Raw genomic sequence first — 17,992 nt, forward strand, 5'->3', positions numbered from 1 at the left:
GGCCCCCTGGCGCCGCCACTGTCCGCACGGCCCGTGGCTGTCATCCCCTACTGTCAAGGTGGTGGGTGCGTATATTCTCCCATGACCTATGGGACTATCGGGTTAATATGTATACCCAAATCCTGGTCTCCCTTCGTTGAGTTCGGTGGTGGGTGGAGGCGTGAGAGAGCAAATCATGGGCATACGTATGTCCATGGACGCATATGGTGAGGCTGGACTTACAACCTGTCCCCGTCAAAATCACCAAACCCTCTGTGTGGGGTGCCGGGGTGTTGTAAATGAAGCAGAAACACGTCGAGTCAGGCTCGGGGTGAACATCCCGTGGTTCCTCGTGTAGGCACCTAGTGTCAAAATATAAATATTTGTTATTGTGCATCTTGTGTTGTTTTTGATTGAATGTACAATGCAATGTATAATAGGATTTTTTTCATTTGGTTTATCGTATAATCTGTACTTAATTTGCATCTATAACAAAGTTCAGTTGCTAGGCCTGAGAGTTTTTCCCGCTTTAAGGTGAGAGCCACGTCATTGCAAGTCAGTCATGGTGGAGCCACGGTATGGGGAGGTTGATGTGTAATTATCGTCAGATCATAAACTTGTGTGTGTCAAGTGTGCCTTTGAAAAACAATAAACAGTTAAGTGTTTTTTTAAGCGTTTATATAATACCCATAACTTTCAACACCTAGAACATTCTTCCTCTCTTCTAGGAGGACCGACTACGACGGAGCTCAAGATATAGTGTCTCTCTCACAAGTGAGAATACCAGGCAACGGCGAGATCAGGAGTGAGGGTTACACGTAATTCTGGTGGGGCAGAAGCGATAGGACACACCTCGCGGGAGTAGCTGTAGGCATATCTAGCCGACTACATCACGCCATTATAAAGGTTACTCTGGTTGATGGGCGTTTGAGGCTGAAGTACACTTTGAGTTTCATCTCTCTTATTGCACTATATCCTCCAACTGAGGTATATAAAATTGAAGAAAAGAAGTTCTATGCCGAGCTTGAATCTATAGTTGACCAGTGCCCGCCACGAGACACGCTTATTGCTTTGGGAAACTTCAATGCATTAATTGGCACCGACAGATCTGGCCATGAAGTATGTGTTGGCCCCCATGGTTCTGGAACAAGGAACATCAACAGTTCTCTCCTTCTGAACTTTGCAAAGTCCAGAAGGCTGAGGATTGTTGGTTCTTGGTTCCAGAGACGAGAGCCAAACTGATGGACATGGTATAGTAACGCCGAAGGGGTGGCTAAGGATATCAATCACATACTTGCTAGCATTCGTTGGAAGACCCTACAAAACTGCAGGGTTTATCGAAGTGCTGGATTCTTATTAACCGATCATAGACTTGTGGTCACAGCACTCAAACTGCATATCAAGTCCAAGGGAATGCCGAGATGGAACCCACCTGGGTATCATCTGGAGAAACTCAGGGGTAATGCGTGTGCCCAGGAGTATGGGGGTGGCAATCTCTACTCGGTTTGAAGTGCTTGACTCTCGTGAGGACCCTGAAGAACTGTAGGAATTAGAAAACTATGCAAGCTACCGAAGAGTGCGTTGGAGAGCGCCCAAGGTCGAGGAGTGGTGTGGCGTCGAGGGAGACACTGGATAGTATAGTTAGGTCGTGCTGCTAGAATGGCTGAGGACTTGGAGAAAGACAGGACTCAGAAACGGCGAACTAGAGTTCTCATGAGATTGGGTAAGGAGAGGTAGGTCAGAGTAGGTATAGCCCAGGCCCAGGTGAGCCAGTAAACAAAAATTACTGGCGCACCTGGGCCGAGATGAAATAATATCTGCATGACGTTGAAGAAATAAATGTTTACAAAGATTTGTGGCACCCAGGAGACGTAGTGTGAACGTGCTGCAGTACAGTATTTTGTATAAGAGTACAATGGAAAAATATAGGATGCGTTATGTATACATGTAGTACTTTTTATTTTTCATTTTATCTATTCTATTTATTTATTTATCTATTTATCTATTTATTTATCTATTCATTTTTTTATTGTCAAAGGCCACATTACAGAACCAACATGCACACAGGTAAGCACAAATGATGCACCAATATAAAAAAAAATCAGAGGAACATTTCGGTTCTAATTGATAGTCCATAACTATGCCATCCATCCATACACCTTGCCTGTTGTCAGAGATATCTAAGGAAGTGAAACTACCCTAAAAAAAGACAATAAAAAACTCGATATCACTGAAGGAATTGTCCGTTAAGCCACAGGACACGCGTTGGTGTACATCACGACGTCATCGGAACTAATACCAAGATCTACAGCATTGTAAGCCATGGTTTAGAATGTAACTTAGCAGACGACGAATAATTTCGTCAAAAAGTCCCTCAAATATTACTATTGAGATACGATCTTTTTTAAACATGGTTCTCGTGAAAATAGATAACATTACAAATGTGGTAATTGTTGTTACGGGAATGGCATTGTTTACCTTGAGCTACGGCAATTTCCCGAAAGCTTGTTTAATTTTCGAATCGGGAATCTTTCCTGTAACTTCGTACCACACTATCGTAATTTTAATTGGTATTATTAAACTCCCCTCCCTCTTTATTATTTATTCAAACCTATGTTATAATTTGATTAACAAATCGGGAACATGAGAACTTACTTCAAGTATCAGTTGTCCCGTGGCTTCGAAACCGTTTTGAAGGCTCATTAAAAACTCCTGCCGAACAAGACTGATTTTCCAGTCCCGGTACGTCAGACTAGCTTCAACCCTGGTACCAGTGACAAGCTTTAACCCTGTCACCAGAAGGACAATAAACCTCGGCAAGGATCTACAGCCATCGAAGCCTCAAACTTATATTCTGTTCTAACGATTTGTTAGAGAACTCAAACAGGTAAGTTCTCTAACATTCAAATTTGTTCATTTAATTACGACATAGGTTTTTTCTCTAACAAATCGAGAATTCCGATCAGTCTTATGATACTATAGTTTTTGCTAACTAATCTGAATTCTCGGCTTTAGTTTTTTCATCTCGGAATTTGAGAATTTACTTAAAATTTAAATTTAACTTTAGTAGTCGATTTCGACTTTAACTTATTTCCCCCTTTGTGTCGTAAGCCGCTATGTAAACATATTTCATTAAGGTTACGATAGTGTGTGTGTACGAGGTCCGGTTTCCTGTTCTTATACCGAGTTTGTTCGGTTTTTATTAATTTCCTCGTTTGAGGACCTTGTTAACTTTCGGGAAACTATGCCGGCTTTGGTACCTTGTTTTTCTCGTGAACATTCGGAAATTTCCGAATAGTTCTCTATTCTTGGTGGCCATTTGTTGTATTGTCGTGGTTTCTTTGATTTGTTGTCTTTATCCGGTTTAAGCTAGTATTTTAATCAAAATTATTTTACTTAATTTCTATCTTCGTTGTGCTTAGTCCGTAAGACGGTTTTTTGGCACGACTATATGCTCGTGTATTTGTAACGAATTGTTTGGTTGGCGTCGTTATGGCTAGCCGCGATGAGACATTGTACGCTTCGGAAGTTTTGCAAAAACTCCGAAGACAGAGAGCTCATAAAAAGGGGCTCATCTCTAAGGACTTCAAAGCTCTTCAAGCTACATCTGATTCTTTATCTATTTCCGTCCTTGATGATGTGTTAATTCCGATTGAGAATTTCCTCTCAAAAATTCAAGATCTGGACGAGGAAATTAACGCCTTGTTCCCCGAAGAAGAAAAGGACAAGGATATGGAGACATCCAGAGCTTACCGCCTGTCCGTTCTTCTTCAATTGTCTCCGTATAAAGAACGGAGACAAGAGATAAGGGGAGTTTTTGATTCTCTAAAGGGTGAAAAACTAAACAAGTCCACTGATAATTCTGTAAAACTTCCTCTTCCTCCTATTATTCTTCAACATTTCGAGAATAATTCTAGCAATCCTTTTGCTTATTTAAACTTTGAAAATGGTTTTCTGAATGCTTTAGCTGGTATCCCCAATCTGACCAATAGTCAGAAGTTAATTCATTTGAAGGGATACCTCAGAGGGGAGGCTTTCCATTTAGAGAACTTACCAGTGGATGATTCAAGTTTTGACTCTGCTTTCCTTCTTGATGAATTATATTTCAACAAGGAAGAAATTCTTGATAAGGTGTTGATTTCCATTATCAATGCACCGGAGGTCTCACTCTTGGGAGACCTTGAAAGTTACATTAGCTCTGTAGATTCCAAGCTACAAGACCTTAAGGGAATTGGGGTAGATTTCACTAGGCCAGGAAGCGAGGGCCTCTTAATAAGCAAATTAATTTGAATTAAATTGCCTAAATTTTTTCTTATTGAATTGTCTTGAGTGATTAATTCTAATTACCCCAATTTTAACCAAATCAAGGAAGTTTACCAGTCAGTTTTGGTTAGACTCAAAATGGGATCAGATGATCTTTGAGTCAAACCTAAAAGAAGCCTTACTACCAGCTCCCTTGCTTTCAAGGAAACTTCCTCGAGAAAACCAGTTGATTCCAGTAAGGGAGTTGATGGCTCCTTTAAGGCCAATTCTAATCCCATTAAGTCTATTAGTAGATGTAAATTTTGCCCCGCTTCCAACCATGCTAGTTCGAAGTGTACTTCATATAAATCCCTTGAGCACAGGAAAGTTAGAGCATCTCAGTTAGGACTGTGCAATAGATGCCTAAATCATGGACATGGTTCTTTGGAATGCCCTGGGTTAAAGGCTGCTCTACCTTACAAATGTTTTGTTTGTAACAAACCCGAGCACCATGGAGCCATGTGTCCTATGACTTATAAGACACCACTTTCTGAAGGGAAAGTGTTTCATTTTCATAATTCAACAGATTCCATTGTTCCTTTGGTCTCCCTATTAGCAGAGGAAAGAGAACTGCCCAATGTCTTTTTGTTGGACACTGGAGCGCAGTTTTCTATCATAAGGAATTTGTAGAGGACAAAGTTGGACCTTGTTTAAGTCCTCCTATGGACAAGTTAGGTTCTTCCTTTGGTTTACCTCTAATGAATAAAAGAGGTTTTAACTACACTGCTAACTTAAAACTCCCTTCAGGGATGAATTTGTTTAGTTTGTTCTTTGCCATTGAAGGATTCAACTTGTCCTTACAAATTCCTTCCTTATCTTCTATACTACTTAGTATGAATAATCACCAATTTTTTGTCTCTCCAAGTTTTCCAAAGGTGAAGGGAGACCAACTGAACATTTTAGGGATCCTCGGAAATGATATTCTTCAAAACTTCTCAAACTTTTCAATAGAAAGTGCCCCCTTGTATGGTAGCCCATCATGCAAGGTTATCAAACTTGCTAATGGTTACATTCCATATGGGACTGGGGCTCAATATATCCCTTCTAGTGAGAAGCCTTTCTACTTAAAGAGAATGATAAGGGGGATTCCTGAAATGCCCTCTAATGAAATCCAAGATGTTGATGGTTTCAAATGCAAGGAGAGGCCTTTGAGGATAAAACCAGACTCTGACCTTGGAGTGGATTCTTATAATAGCTTAGAGGAATATCATGGAGATTCATTAGTTTTCTATAATTCTTCTTTTAAGACCAATGGAGTTTCTCTAAAGAAAACTGAGAAAGGCATTTCCCTTACTCAGTCTTGTAAGGCTGTTAAATATTTTCCTCCCAAGAGGTTAGGCAAAGAAAGGTTTCTAGTCAACTTCTGTTTAGAACCTGTAAGTTCTCAATTTGATCCTTTGCAAGAAGTTTTTATTAATTCTAATGTTGAGTATGGTCTTGACAATTTCTATTCTTTAGAGTCCATCGGTATTAAAGAGGAACAGACCCTGGATATTGATCATTTACACATTGATGAATTTAAACAGTCCATTTCCTTCAAGAATGGACATTACTATGTGAAGATCCCGTGGAAAAAGGATTTGGTGGATCTTGTTCCCTCTAACCTTAAGATATCTCTAGCTGTAGCTCAAAGGGTTTATGACAAACTTGAGCAAAAGGGGCTTAGAGAGAATTATGAAGCTGTGTTTGACCAGCAAGAGGCCTTGGGTGTTATTGAGCCTGTAACTAAAAGAGTCCCTGGACAAATCTTTATACCCCATAGACATGTGTTGAAGGATGATGATCTTTCCACTTCTAGAATAAGGCCAGTTTTCAATTGTTCTCTCAAAGTAGGAAAAGCTCCTTCCTTAAATGAAGCTGCATTCCCGGGAGTTGACTTGATGAACAACCTTCTCTCTCTCTTGTTGTATTTCAGGACCAATAATCATGTAATTTTGGCTGATGTTATGAAAGCCTTCTTGCAGATCCGTTTGAAGGATGAGGCTGATCGGAACCGGTTCTGTTTTTTCCGGAGGATTAACGACCAGTATATACCCTTCAGGTATAATACTATCATTTTTGGCTTCATTTGCTCTCCTTTCATTCTAAATTTCATTATCCAACACCATCTTTCTTTGCAGCCTGACTCTCTAACTGCCTCCTTAATAAAGGATAAATTTTATGTAGACAATTTGGTCTACACTACTAACGAGCTTTGTTCCCTCCCTGCAATGGTCGAGAAGATTAATGAGATCATGCTCAATGGAGGTTTACCTCTCAGGGAGTGGACATGCAATTCGACTTCTGTTCTTTCTGTTCTTGATCAAGAAGTAGTTTGCAATAAAGAGGAGGTTAAAGTCTTGGGTTATATTTATAATAAGGATCATGATACTTTGAGAATCAAGGATGTTTCCCTTGACCAAAATGCCTCAACCAAAAGACAAGTTTTGTCTTCCTTGTCTTCTGTATTTGATCCTTTAGGATTTTTCTCTCCTGTGCTCTTGCATGGAAAAATCCTTATTAGAGAGATGTGCCAAAAGATGGTGGATTGGGATGGGAAATTGGATAGAGAGTTACTTGTTAGATGGAACAAGTTATGTGAAAATTTTCCCATTAAATTGTTTGTATTTGCTGATGCTTCCAAGGAAGCCTATGGATGTGCCATATATGTAGGGCAAGAAGGAAGAGAATTACAGGAGTCTAATACCTCTCTTCTATTTGCCAAGGTCAAGATGGCTCCTATTAAACAGAGAACTTTACCGTCTTTGGAGCTTATGGCAACTTTTCTATCTTTGAAATGCCTCAACACTATTTTTGAGGAAGGACTGGTGTCTGCACCACTGGTTGAATCAGTGGTTCTTTTTGTTGATAGTCAAGTTGCCCTTTCTTGGATCCTGACCAACAAGGCTCCTAAGAAAAATATATTTGTCAATAATAGATTGAAGGAAATTTCCAATCTTTTGGAAATTTTCAAGGCCAAGTTCACACCCATTTCCTTTACTTATGTTCCTTCTGAACATAATATGGCTGATTTCCTAACTAGACCTTGTAGTGCTAAGGTGTTCAAGGAAAAATTTAATTGGTGGGTTCATGGACCTGAATGGTTGTTGTGGCCTCCTCATACTTGGCCAAAGGGTCACTTGGGATGTATTCCCTCCTGTTTCAAGGGAGACATTGTCAATGCTGCTGTTGTACAAGTTGACACTCCTCCTCAAATAGATGTCTCTAAGTTTTCTTCCTATAGTAAACTTCTTCATCACTCTTCTTTGATTTTTAAGGCTGTCTTTTTGTTCAAGAAGTCTAATGCTGACCCTGTTAAGGCAGCATCTAATTATTTGATGAGTATTATACAAAGGGATTCCTTTCCTGCTGAATTGGCTTATTTGCAGAATTCCAACACTAATGACGTACCTCCTTTGGTAAGTCAAATGAACTTGTTCATGGACAAGAATGGTTTGATTAGGTCCAAGGGCAGAATTGACAAGAACATTAACCTCAAATATGAGGTTGTCAATCCCCTTCTCTTGTCCAAATCTCATCATTTAACTAAGATCCTAATTTTCTTTGCTCATTGTCAAGTTATGCACATGGGACTACAAGCTGCACTTAATTTCCTTCGTATGCACGGATTCTGGATACTTAAGGCCAGACAAGCTGTTTTAAGCATTTTGAAGGATTGTATAGTTTGTAGGAAATACAATTCCCATGCAGTTAATTATCCTTCTCCTTCCTCTTTACCTGCCTCTAGGGTGAATCTAAGTGTGCCTTTTGCCCATACTGGTGTAGACTACACTGGACACTTATGGGTTAGAGACAGGAATGGAGAGAAGGTTAAAATATACATTCATATCTTTACATGTTTCAATACTAGAGCAGTTCATTTGGAAGTTGTGAATACTCTGTCCACTCCTGAATTCATTTTGGCTTTTGTTAGGTTTGCTAACAGGTATGGAATTCCTTCTGCTGTTTATTCTGACGTTAAATCTTTTGTTCAAGCAGGAAATGTTATTGAACAACTTTTATCTTCTTCTGAATTTGAAGAGAAATTTAAAACTTCCCCTGTTAAGCATAGAACCATTCCTGTTTATGCTGCTTGGTATGGTGCCACTTGGGAAAGGTTAATACAGACAGTGAAACAATGTTTGTATAAGGTATTGGGTAGGTCTGTTCCTTCCCTGGCAGAGATTACCACTCTTTTGTCTGATGTTCAAAAAATTTTGAACAATAGACCTCTAACTTATCGTTCTTGTGAAAATGAGGTAGATGTTATTACCCCAAATAATTTTCTTATTGGAAGGACCATTCCTTCCTTGATGTTTGGAGACTTGGAACAAGTCCCTGAATGGGAATCAGGAGAAGACTACCCTTCTCTTCTCAACTTGGTTATGGACTGTAGGGATTATTTTTATGAAGAGTTCAAGAAACGATGGTTGACAGAGTACTTGGTCAGCTTAAGGGAAAGGGATAGAGCTGCATATCACAGTTCTAGAAGCTGGGAAAAGGGAGATATTGCCTTTTTGAAACTCCCCTTCAAGACCAGACCCTTCTGGCCCTTAGTTTGTATTGTGGAAACCTTTCCTGACCAAGACAAGGTGATATGTACAGTCTGTCATTAAGCCTGATGGAAACTTTATTAAAGTGAACATCAAACTTCTAATCCCTCTAGAGCTCCATGCTGAGTTGAGTTCCAGTCTTGAGGATGAATCCCCTGGGGTTCCTAATGTTCAGGCTAGAGAGTCTGAACCCTTTGAAGAGGTCTCAGACGCAGAGGAGGTTAACTCTTTACAAGACGATTGTGTCTCTCTGGAACCTACCTCTGTGAGGCCGACTCGTGGGACTGCACTGGCCTCTAGAGACCTAGTAAGGTCTCTAGCAAGAAAAAACTTGTTATAAATTTTGTTCAAAAGTGTTATATTTTTTAAACACTTTCTTTTTGTTGTTGGGGAGGCTGTGGTAATTGTTGTTACGGCAATTTCCCGAAAGCTCGTTTAATTTTCGAATTGGGAATCTTTCCTGTAACTTCGTACCACACTATTGTAATTTTAATTAATATTATTAAACTCCCCTCCCTCTTTATTATTTATTCAAACCTATGTTATAATTTGATTAACAAATCGGGAACTTGAGAAATTACTTCAAGTATCAGTTGTCCCGTGGCTTCGAAACCATTTTGAAGGCTCATTAAAAACTCCTGCCGAACAAAACTGATTTTTTAGTCCCAGTACACCAGACTAGCTTTAACCCTGGTACCAGTGACAAGCGTTAACCCTGTCACCAGAAGGTCAATAAACCTTGGCAAGGATCTACAGCCATCGAAGCCTCAAACTTATATTCTGTTCTAACGATTTGTAAGAGAACTCAAACAGGTAAGTTCTCTAACGTTCAGTTTTGTTCATTTAATTACGACAATATAGAACCTCTTGGTAATGCTCTTTGGTGATGGTTCTGTTGTGTGGTGCATACTTGTGATTAACCAGGCCACTGGAGTCAAAGAAAACTGTCAGTATGACTTTGACATTGCTGCGGACCTGCCTTGATTTTTTTAGGTCTGGTTATATTGGATGCTTCCATTGTGATGACTGCAACTTGGTTTCTGGGTCATACCCATAAACCCAGGACTCATCACCAGTGATCACTGTGTTGAGGAAGTTGGGATTACTGTTCATAGTCTCCAGCATGTCCTTTATAATCTCTAAAAAAAAAAAGTAACTTTTGCTCAATTGTTAGCAGCTTTGATATGAACTTTGCTGAAATTCTAAAGCCCAAATGCCCCTTCATAATGGAAGGAATAGATCCAATGGTAACACCCACCTTGTCTGCAAGTTCTGAATATGATTAGACAATCCTGCATCACCAGGATCTTCAATTGATTAATGATGATCTTATTTCATGATATTAAGGGCCTACTGGAGTGTTTCACTCTCCACTCATGTGTAGCCATCTTTGACGTCTTTGAAGCATTGTACCACTCCTATATCTGTGTAGAGCCCATTGCTTCATCCGCAAAGGCCTGTTGATTCTTGTGGATAGTTTCCACTTGAGAATCACCAAGCTTTACACAAATTTTGATGCCATAGAGTTGTTCAAAATTTTTTGTCATTTTGTCAAAAACGAAAATCCAACGATGCTCATTTACATGTCCTCTTTCATTGGCATTCTACCATCTACTGACAAAAGGGAAAACATTCATTAATGTGTATTAGGGTCACCTACATATGTTCACCAAACCACATCTTTCTAACCACATTTGTTTACATGTAAGGTCATAGCATTACCCATGGATCGGTCCGGGAGGGAAATAGCTGTCGATCACGAATCCAACATGTGATCTAAAGACCAAGGTGAAGGTGAATCTATAAAAAATCAAGGTCAGATACTTTTTGGACAGACCTTGTATGTATATATATATACCGTATATCTATACACCAAGAGCTTTTTCCCCCTTATAAGGGAGGTAGCTAAAATCAAAGACACGTACCTACTTCCACCCATTGTACTCCCATCCCTTATTACATAAAACAAGGCTGTGAGAAGGATTGATTATAAAATCAAGAAGGAATTCAAACAGCAGAAACAAAAGGTGGGGGGTGCATGTTCACAAGAGAAGCAGTGGATGACGCTACCTTCCTTCTACCTGACACCACTAGGTCAATCTGGCAGGTACATCTTAACAATTAGCCAATTTAATTCTTTTTTTTATCATATTTGAAATGTCCATAGATCATGTTCTGTTGTTCTTGTATGTGCCTGAGATTAAGCATGGGTCAATCACATTCCTCACTATGACCATTAGCCCTAGACCAATCGATGTGGTGATTGATTCTTTGTGCTGAAATAAAACATTATTTTCTTGGACAGATATCACACTATATTTATGCAGGGAAATCCTTGTTTCCAAGATTTTTCCAGTTTGTCCTAGAAAAAAAATTTCAGTCTTAACACAAAATCTTGTATACAACCCCCTTGCTATTAGGTGGACTATCCGGATGAGGGTCTTTTTGATGGTGTTGTATTTGTAAACTACCCTGTAATGGTACATACATACATATACCAAAGGCTTTTTCCCCCTTACAAGGGAGGTAGCCATAAAACAAAGGCATAAAAACCATTCCCACCCATTCCATCCCTAATACACTCCACTGCCCTCCACCCTCTACCCTCCCTCTTATCTTGGCACCTCCTGGATGACGGGTCATCCCTGCATCTTGTCCACTGCCCTGGGTCAGAAGCAGTGTCGCCAGACACAGCACATCCACAGCAAGGCCACTTCATTTAATCGGCGACCCCCCTCTCCGTCCCCTCATGCAGAAAAGGAGAAGACAGGGAGAAATTCCTTTGGGCTGCATCAAATTTTTCTCACACATACTACCTCACCCCCCATCCATTCCACCTCATGCATCACATCATCATCCATATACAACCATTCTCCATTCACCCCTTTCTTCTGTCCTCTCCCGTCCTCCCTCAAGAGACATTCCCCTCTTCCCCAAAGCCCCTTTCACCCCATCCATCCATCTCATCCTAGGTCTCCCCCTCATGTTCACTCCCTCCACATCTACCTTCCATACCTCTTTTACTAGTCTTTCTTCAATCATTCTTTCCATGTGTCCAAACCATCCCAATACTCTTTCATCCACCCTATCACCCTGTAATGGTGGTAAATCTAAACACCAAAAATTTTCATTTGCTATATTAATGATAATTTTATTTCATTTTGATCAATCTTCATATTGATTTAATTACAGCATTAGACTTGGAACAGAACATAGTAATAATTAAATTAATGTACAAGGAATCCTTTTGATAGCATGACATTAGAATCTATTTCTGGATTAATAATACCATTTGTACCTGACTCGAATCTTTGGATGAGGCGCTTGGGCTACCTACTTATGAAAATCCTCCATCTGTATACTTCCTAAAATTCTCTACAAGTTATTATTTAACACAACGTTCACTTAACATAGCATTTGTCATGGAATATTATTGTCACACCTCCTTTAGCATATATAACACAGAAAAAACAGAAGATTTTCACCATGGGAGGATGAGCACCTAGTGGTCACAGTGTTGCTTCATTGACCTCACTTTTAACCTTCCCTAGCAACTGTTGCAAGATGATTGAAGGGAATATTTAATCTCTTAGATGTCTAGCATACACACGTGCACACGTATGCATTTAGTACAGGACAGAATGTCTGATGTCCTCAAATAACTCCCAAGGGACCCCCTATTGTGTTTGATCTCACAGCGGTCATGGAGGCCAAGCACATCTGACCTCATGCAGACATCTGAGCCAAGCAGTCGGACACCTAGTTGAACATTACTAGACTGCAAAATCAGCATATGTCAAATATATTTTGTGTGTGTTCCCATTTGTAAATAAATTACCCATGAAAAAATACGGAGTGTCCATACTCAGTCCATGCATTGTATATTGTAGCAATAAGAGTAAGATGTAGATAATAGAGAATAAATTGTATATAGCTAACTGTTGTGCCTGTAAATATAACCATCGGCAATGGCCACAGTTTTCCTTGGGGATGCTCCAAGAATGTACTGCAGTCTAGACGAGGAAATTAAAACCAACAAACCATCACTTCGTTTGTCTCAACGCCTCCAAAATCATTGTAGATCACAAACATCAAATCTACCAATGGGCAACACCTGGCCACACTGTGTATAACTCACTTTGTAACTATGAGACAACTAATACATCAACAAGAAGAGTATGTAATGGATTCTGGACACCTGGTTGACAATTACATTTTCTCAGGGAATCTGTCAAAAGTGATTCCTTCAGTAGAAATTTAACTATGTCATATTATAAGGGGGTGGATAGAAAAACACCCTGTTCACAGTGATCCTTTCAATAGAAATGATGCTTACAAGCCACATTCAATGCCCCAAGCCCTGCTTGATACCCAATTACTCTTTCTGGACCATGAATTAATATTCATACCCTTTTAAATTTACATAGCTAGGTCAATTTAATTTAGTTGGGGTATTTATAGGGGTGTATATAATTCCAGTGTGGAAATCACATAGTTTTCTTTATTTCTTTTGGATGCAGAATTTTTTTTGATAACCTAAAGCATGAAACTGTGACTCCTCAGATTTCAGTTTTGCCAACCATGCATGTATTTACCTAGTTGTATTTTGCGTGTATAGTTTCAGCACTCACTGTTTTCTCTTTTATGTGGAAAGCTATTCCTTTTCAGATCTCTTCTGTAACTGTCCTTCTTAAGTTTCTTCTTGTGTCCCCTTGTACTTCTATTGTCCCATTTAAGTAGATCATCCCTGTGGGTAAGCTTTGGTGTGAAGATAGAGGACGCAGGAGGGGCAGAAAGAAAGGAGAGACTGTTACTAATTGCAAAAATGTGCATTGGTTACATAGGCATGGATCATGCATAGACCTGATTGCAAAATACAGAAAAGGAGAAATACACATGAGGTCCATCTCCTATTCCCTAATTCATCATACCTAGCTAGCATACCTTGGACTACATCTTTATTTTCTAATCATCATACTTCAATTTATGTATTGTTCCAGCTTGGGTTATATCACCTAAGCTTTTCCATATATTTATGCATCTATATGGAAAACTGCATTGCTTTACATCCTTTAGACATTTAACTTTCATAGTTTAGTCTTATGACCTCTTAAAGCCCTCTCATCCCTAATCAGATCTCTATTGGTGTATTTTATCAAATTTAGTGACCTGAGCACTGAAATTTTATCATCTCTATCTCTTCAATGTTGGCAGACTCGGTGCTTTTAGCCTTGCCTCACTTATTTTAAGTCGGGCTGGGAAGCAGTTTGTTGCTCCCCTCTGTATTCTCTCAATCTTGCTTATGTCATTTACTCATTGTGGGGACAGTACCACTGACGCATATTCTAGTCTTTGATGAATCAGGGTTTCTATGAGATTTTTCATTACCTCTTCATCATCAATTGGAGAGATACAAAGATGGGTCACTACCAGCATAGCTCCCCTTCCTGTATAATACAACTAGGTAAATACATGCTGGTGCCAGTACCCAGTCTCTCTAAGCAAGCATTCATGCACCCACCCTTCCAAGTCCAAACAACTCTCAATAGTTCCGTCAACTTGTCCCAGTCATGAAATTTGTAGGCACCCCCTTCATCCCCATCAAGGGTGGTCTCTTGTGGAGACAACTCTGTGAGTAGGATCAACATCAGGGAAATGTGACAGACCCATATAGCTGGAGTTGACATTCACAAGTTATGCTAGTAACTGGCCTAGACTGAGTCTCATGGTACAGTCTGGTTTGATACCAAGGCATTCCAGTGACACACCATGATTCTCCAAAGGCATTTATTACCAAAGACATCAAAACACCTCTTCAAGTCAGCATTCAATAGCCATGTTTCACAGCCTTGCAGCAAGACAGCACAAGTGACTTGAAGACTTGAATCTTAGTTCTCCTGCATAAATAATGACAATATCATATACTCTGGATGAGAGAGTCCAAAATATCATGGGCAATGCCAATCCTTCAAAGTACTTCCTGATATGACCCAACACTGTTATGCACTACACTACCAAGGTATGCTTTCCAAGACCTCAATTTCCTTGCAACATGGATGGAGAGATTGAACTTCAGGCCTGCTTACTGAGCCATGAAAAACTCCACTCCAAATCTGTGACTCAGAGGAACACACAATCTGGACAGTTGATGTCAAGCTAGTGATAGGTGTGGAGGGGTGTAGCCCCTTTGGTAAATACTTTGAGCAATTGCTCATGGATGACCCTTGAAGCTTACAGCTTTCCCTTAATGGCATTCAGGTGGCAGTTCCTGATCCACTGATAGGCAAATCTCTGCCCTCTCTGACAGAGGTCAAAGAGGCTGTGAGTTGAAGGGTAGATAGGCAGCTGGCATCTTCAACATCAGTGTGAACTTCCGGAAAGTTGGAGGCGAGACCATGATCCGCAGGTTGTTGTTGTTGTCGTTCCCTAGACTGTCTGTCCGAGCAGTCCCGTCTCCCCAAGGAAGGCCACAGCCGAAACTGGGTTTTCCCACAAATCCTTTATAGTGTGTATGTTGTGTTGTTTGCGTGCATGATTGTGTATAATGCAGTCTTCCATTATGTGTTGTATGGTATGGGGTGAAGTGTTACATCCTGGGCAGCTGTTCACAACACGGTCATCCAGCCTCTTCTGGTAGCTTAGAAGTGCTGGGTGGTGACCGCATCGCAGTCTGGCCAAGTGGACTCTGTCCTTTCGTGGGAGAGAGGATTCAGAAGGGTGGATATCAGGGGGTCTGGCATGCAGCAGTGTGTTGTCTTTCAGTGTGTTAATGGAGCGGTGAGTGATATGATTATGAATATGTTTCCGGAGGCTGGTATTTGGTGGTTGTGGAGGAAGAGAAGAGAGTATCTGTGCGTAATAAAGGTCTTTGGGTGTAGTTTTAATGTTTCTTGGTGTGTGTGGGTGTTCTGCTATGTAGTGTAGCGGGTGTGATGTGTTTGTGGTGGCTGCAGCAAGTGTTTGTGTGCCTCTCATGTCGAGGTGGTCCTTGACTTTGAGGACTTTTGTTTCATGGTGTAAATGGTCTGTAGGTGATGTATTTGTGCAGCCTGTAATTGTTTTTAGGGCTTTGTTTTGTATGATTTGAAGGGTGTTGTGGTGTGTCTCACTGAGATTAGGAGCCCATGCAGGACTCGCATATTTCATCACTGCACGTGAGTTGAAGGGTAGATAGGCAGCTGGCATCTTCAACATCAGTGTGAACTTCCGGAAAGTTGGAGGCGAGACCATGATCCGCAGGTTGCATGTGGTGCCATCTACTCTCTCACAGTCCAGTATCATTCCCTCTGACTGGAAAAAGGATCTGGTCATCCATATCTGAAAGGGGAAAGTTGACTGACAGGACAGCAATAACTACTGTGGAAATGCATTCCTCAGTGTGCCAGGTAAGGTGCTTGCTCATCTATTGCTGACACTAGTTCGTTCACATCTGCTAAAGTTTCATTGATCTGAACAGTCTGGGTTCACACCAAGTAAGTTAACAACCAATCAGATCACAGCAATTATCATTCTTATGGAGTTCTGATGTGAGTTTCAACAGTGGGTTTCTTGTAGTTTATGTTGATCTCAAGAAGGTGATTGACTTGGTGCATCATGGAGTATTCTGGGATCATCTGCTGATCTGTAGGATTTCTGCAAGGATTATTGATTTGATATCTGGCATATACTCTGGGGCACAAAATGCTGTAAAATATGGAGAAGGCATGTCTAGCTTCTTTCTTGTTAATTCAGGAGTGAGGCAGGGGTGTGTCCTCAACCCCGAACACTTTTCAACACCTACATGGACTGGGTATTGGGTAGAACTTTTGATAATGTTATTGCAGAGCATCTATTGCCAACACCAAAGTCATTGATCTTGTGTTTGCTGATGATGCTGTCCTTCTTGAAGAGTTACTGGTGGTCCAGCACAGGGAGAAAGAGGTGATTTGTTGACCATTTACAGAATTATGAAAGGGATGGAAATTTTCGATAGAGACGACTTATTAAAATGGGACAGAAGAGAAACAAGAGGACATGAAAAGAAGCTAAAGGACAGTTAAAGAAGAGACCTGAGAAAGAATAGCTTCCCACGTAGAGTGATTGATGTCTGGAGAAACAGTGAGTGCCAGAACTATACACAATGTTAAGAATAAACTGGATGTGGAGAGATACGAAAATGTATCACTACGAGCATAGCTCTTGTCCCATGAAATACAACTAGGTATACTAGGTAAATACGCATACTTGAGGTCTCTGGGACCAAGACCAAGGTCCAGGAGTCTGGGTGCTTACTGGATGACAGTCTCTTTACCCATAGAGTGAAAAGCTGATGTCTTTCAGGTGACAGGTTGTCTTATCAATCCTCCCAAAATGTTCTCCTTTTTTGCTTTTAAAATTATTTTACTTCCAAGGAATAGTTCAATGTCTTTTGCAACAATTTCCAATTCCCAGAACTTTGCATGTTTTGGTATTGAAATTCTATTTCTGTTCTTGGCTCCAAGGCAAAAATAGTGTTTACCTTATATTTTTTTGCAATTGTCACCCTTAAGAAAAGTACACAAGGTGAAAACAATAATATAATTGTTCCCAGGGACTCTCATAAGCAGGTACCCATCATTTGTCCCTCACAAAAGGTAATAAGAAAGATAAAGATAAAGAAAAAGGATACAAATGAAAGAGCAATTTCTTTTTCACCTTGTGTTTATTGAAGATCTGTGGCCCAAAACTATTGAGTAGTGGCCTTGTACTGGCCCATAGATCTTTCAAAGAATTACTGAGGTGTTGTCAGTGTAAGGAGATGTGGAGTCTAGATCCAGGCTAATTGTGTGTGGTCATTCAGTGCTACATGGTGACCTAATCTGAGGTTGGTTAGCATAACTCTTGTGTGACAGTTCTCTTGAGTTTGTCAGGGAGAGCTTGTTCTAAATTGGAATTGTTTGATTTGTCTTGCAAAGTATGTTTATACAATGAAAATTCATATGTCCCACATGGATAATTTCTAATTAGATATATGATCAATATCTTTCTACATATGCCCATTTTCTATCATCAATATATGAAGAAACAGTAACCAGGTTGTAAACTTAATTTACCATAGATGTAACAATATTTGTTCAATTTCTATTTATCACAACTAAATGGTGGTTAAACGAGTTTAAACTCTGAATCTATGCTTTGACATGGCTAACCCCCTTATAGGA

The sequence above is a fragment of the Oratosquilla oratoria genome, chromosome 38 (genome assembly GCF_046742065.1).
Source record: "Oratosquilla oratoria isolate Oo_2021 chromosome 38, ASM4674206v1, whole genome shotgun sequence".
Lineage (NCBI taxonomy): Eukaryota > Metazoa > Arthropoda > Malacostraca > Stomatopoda > Squillidae > Oratosquilla > Oratosquilla oratoria.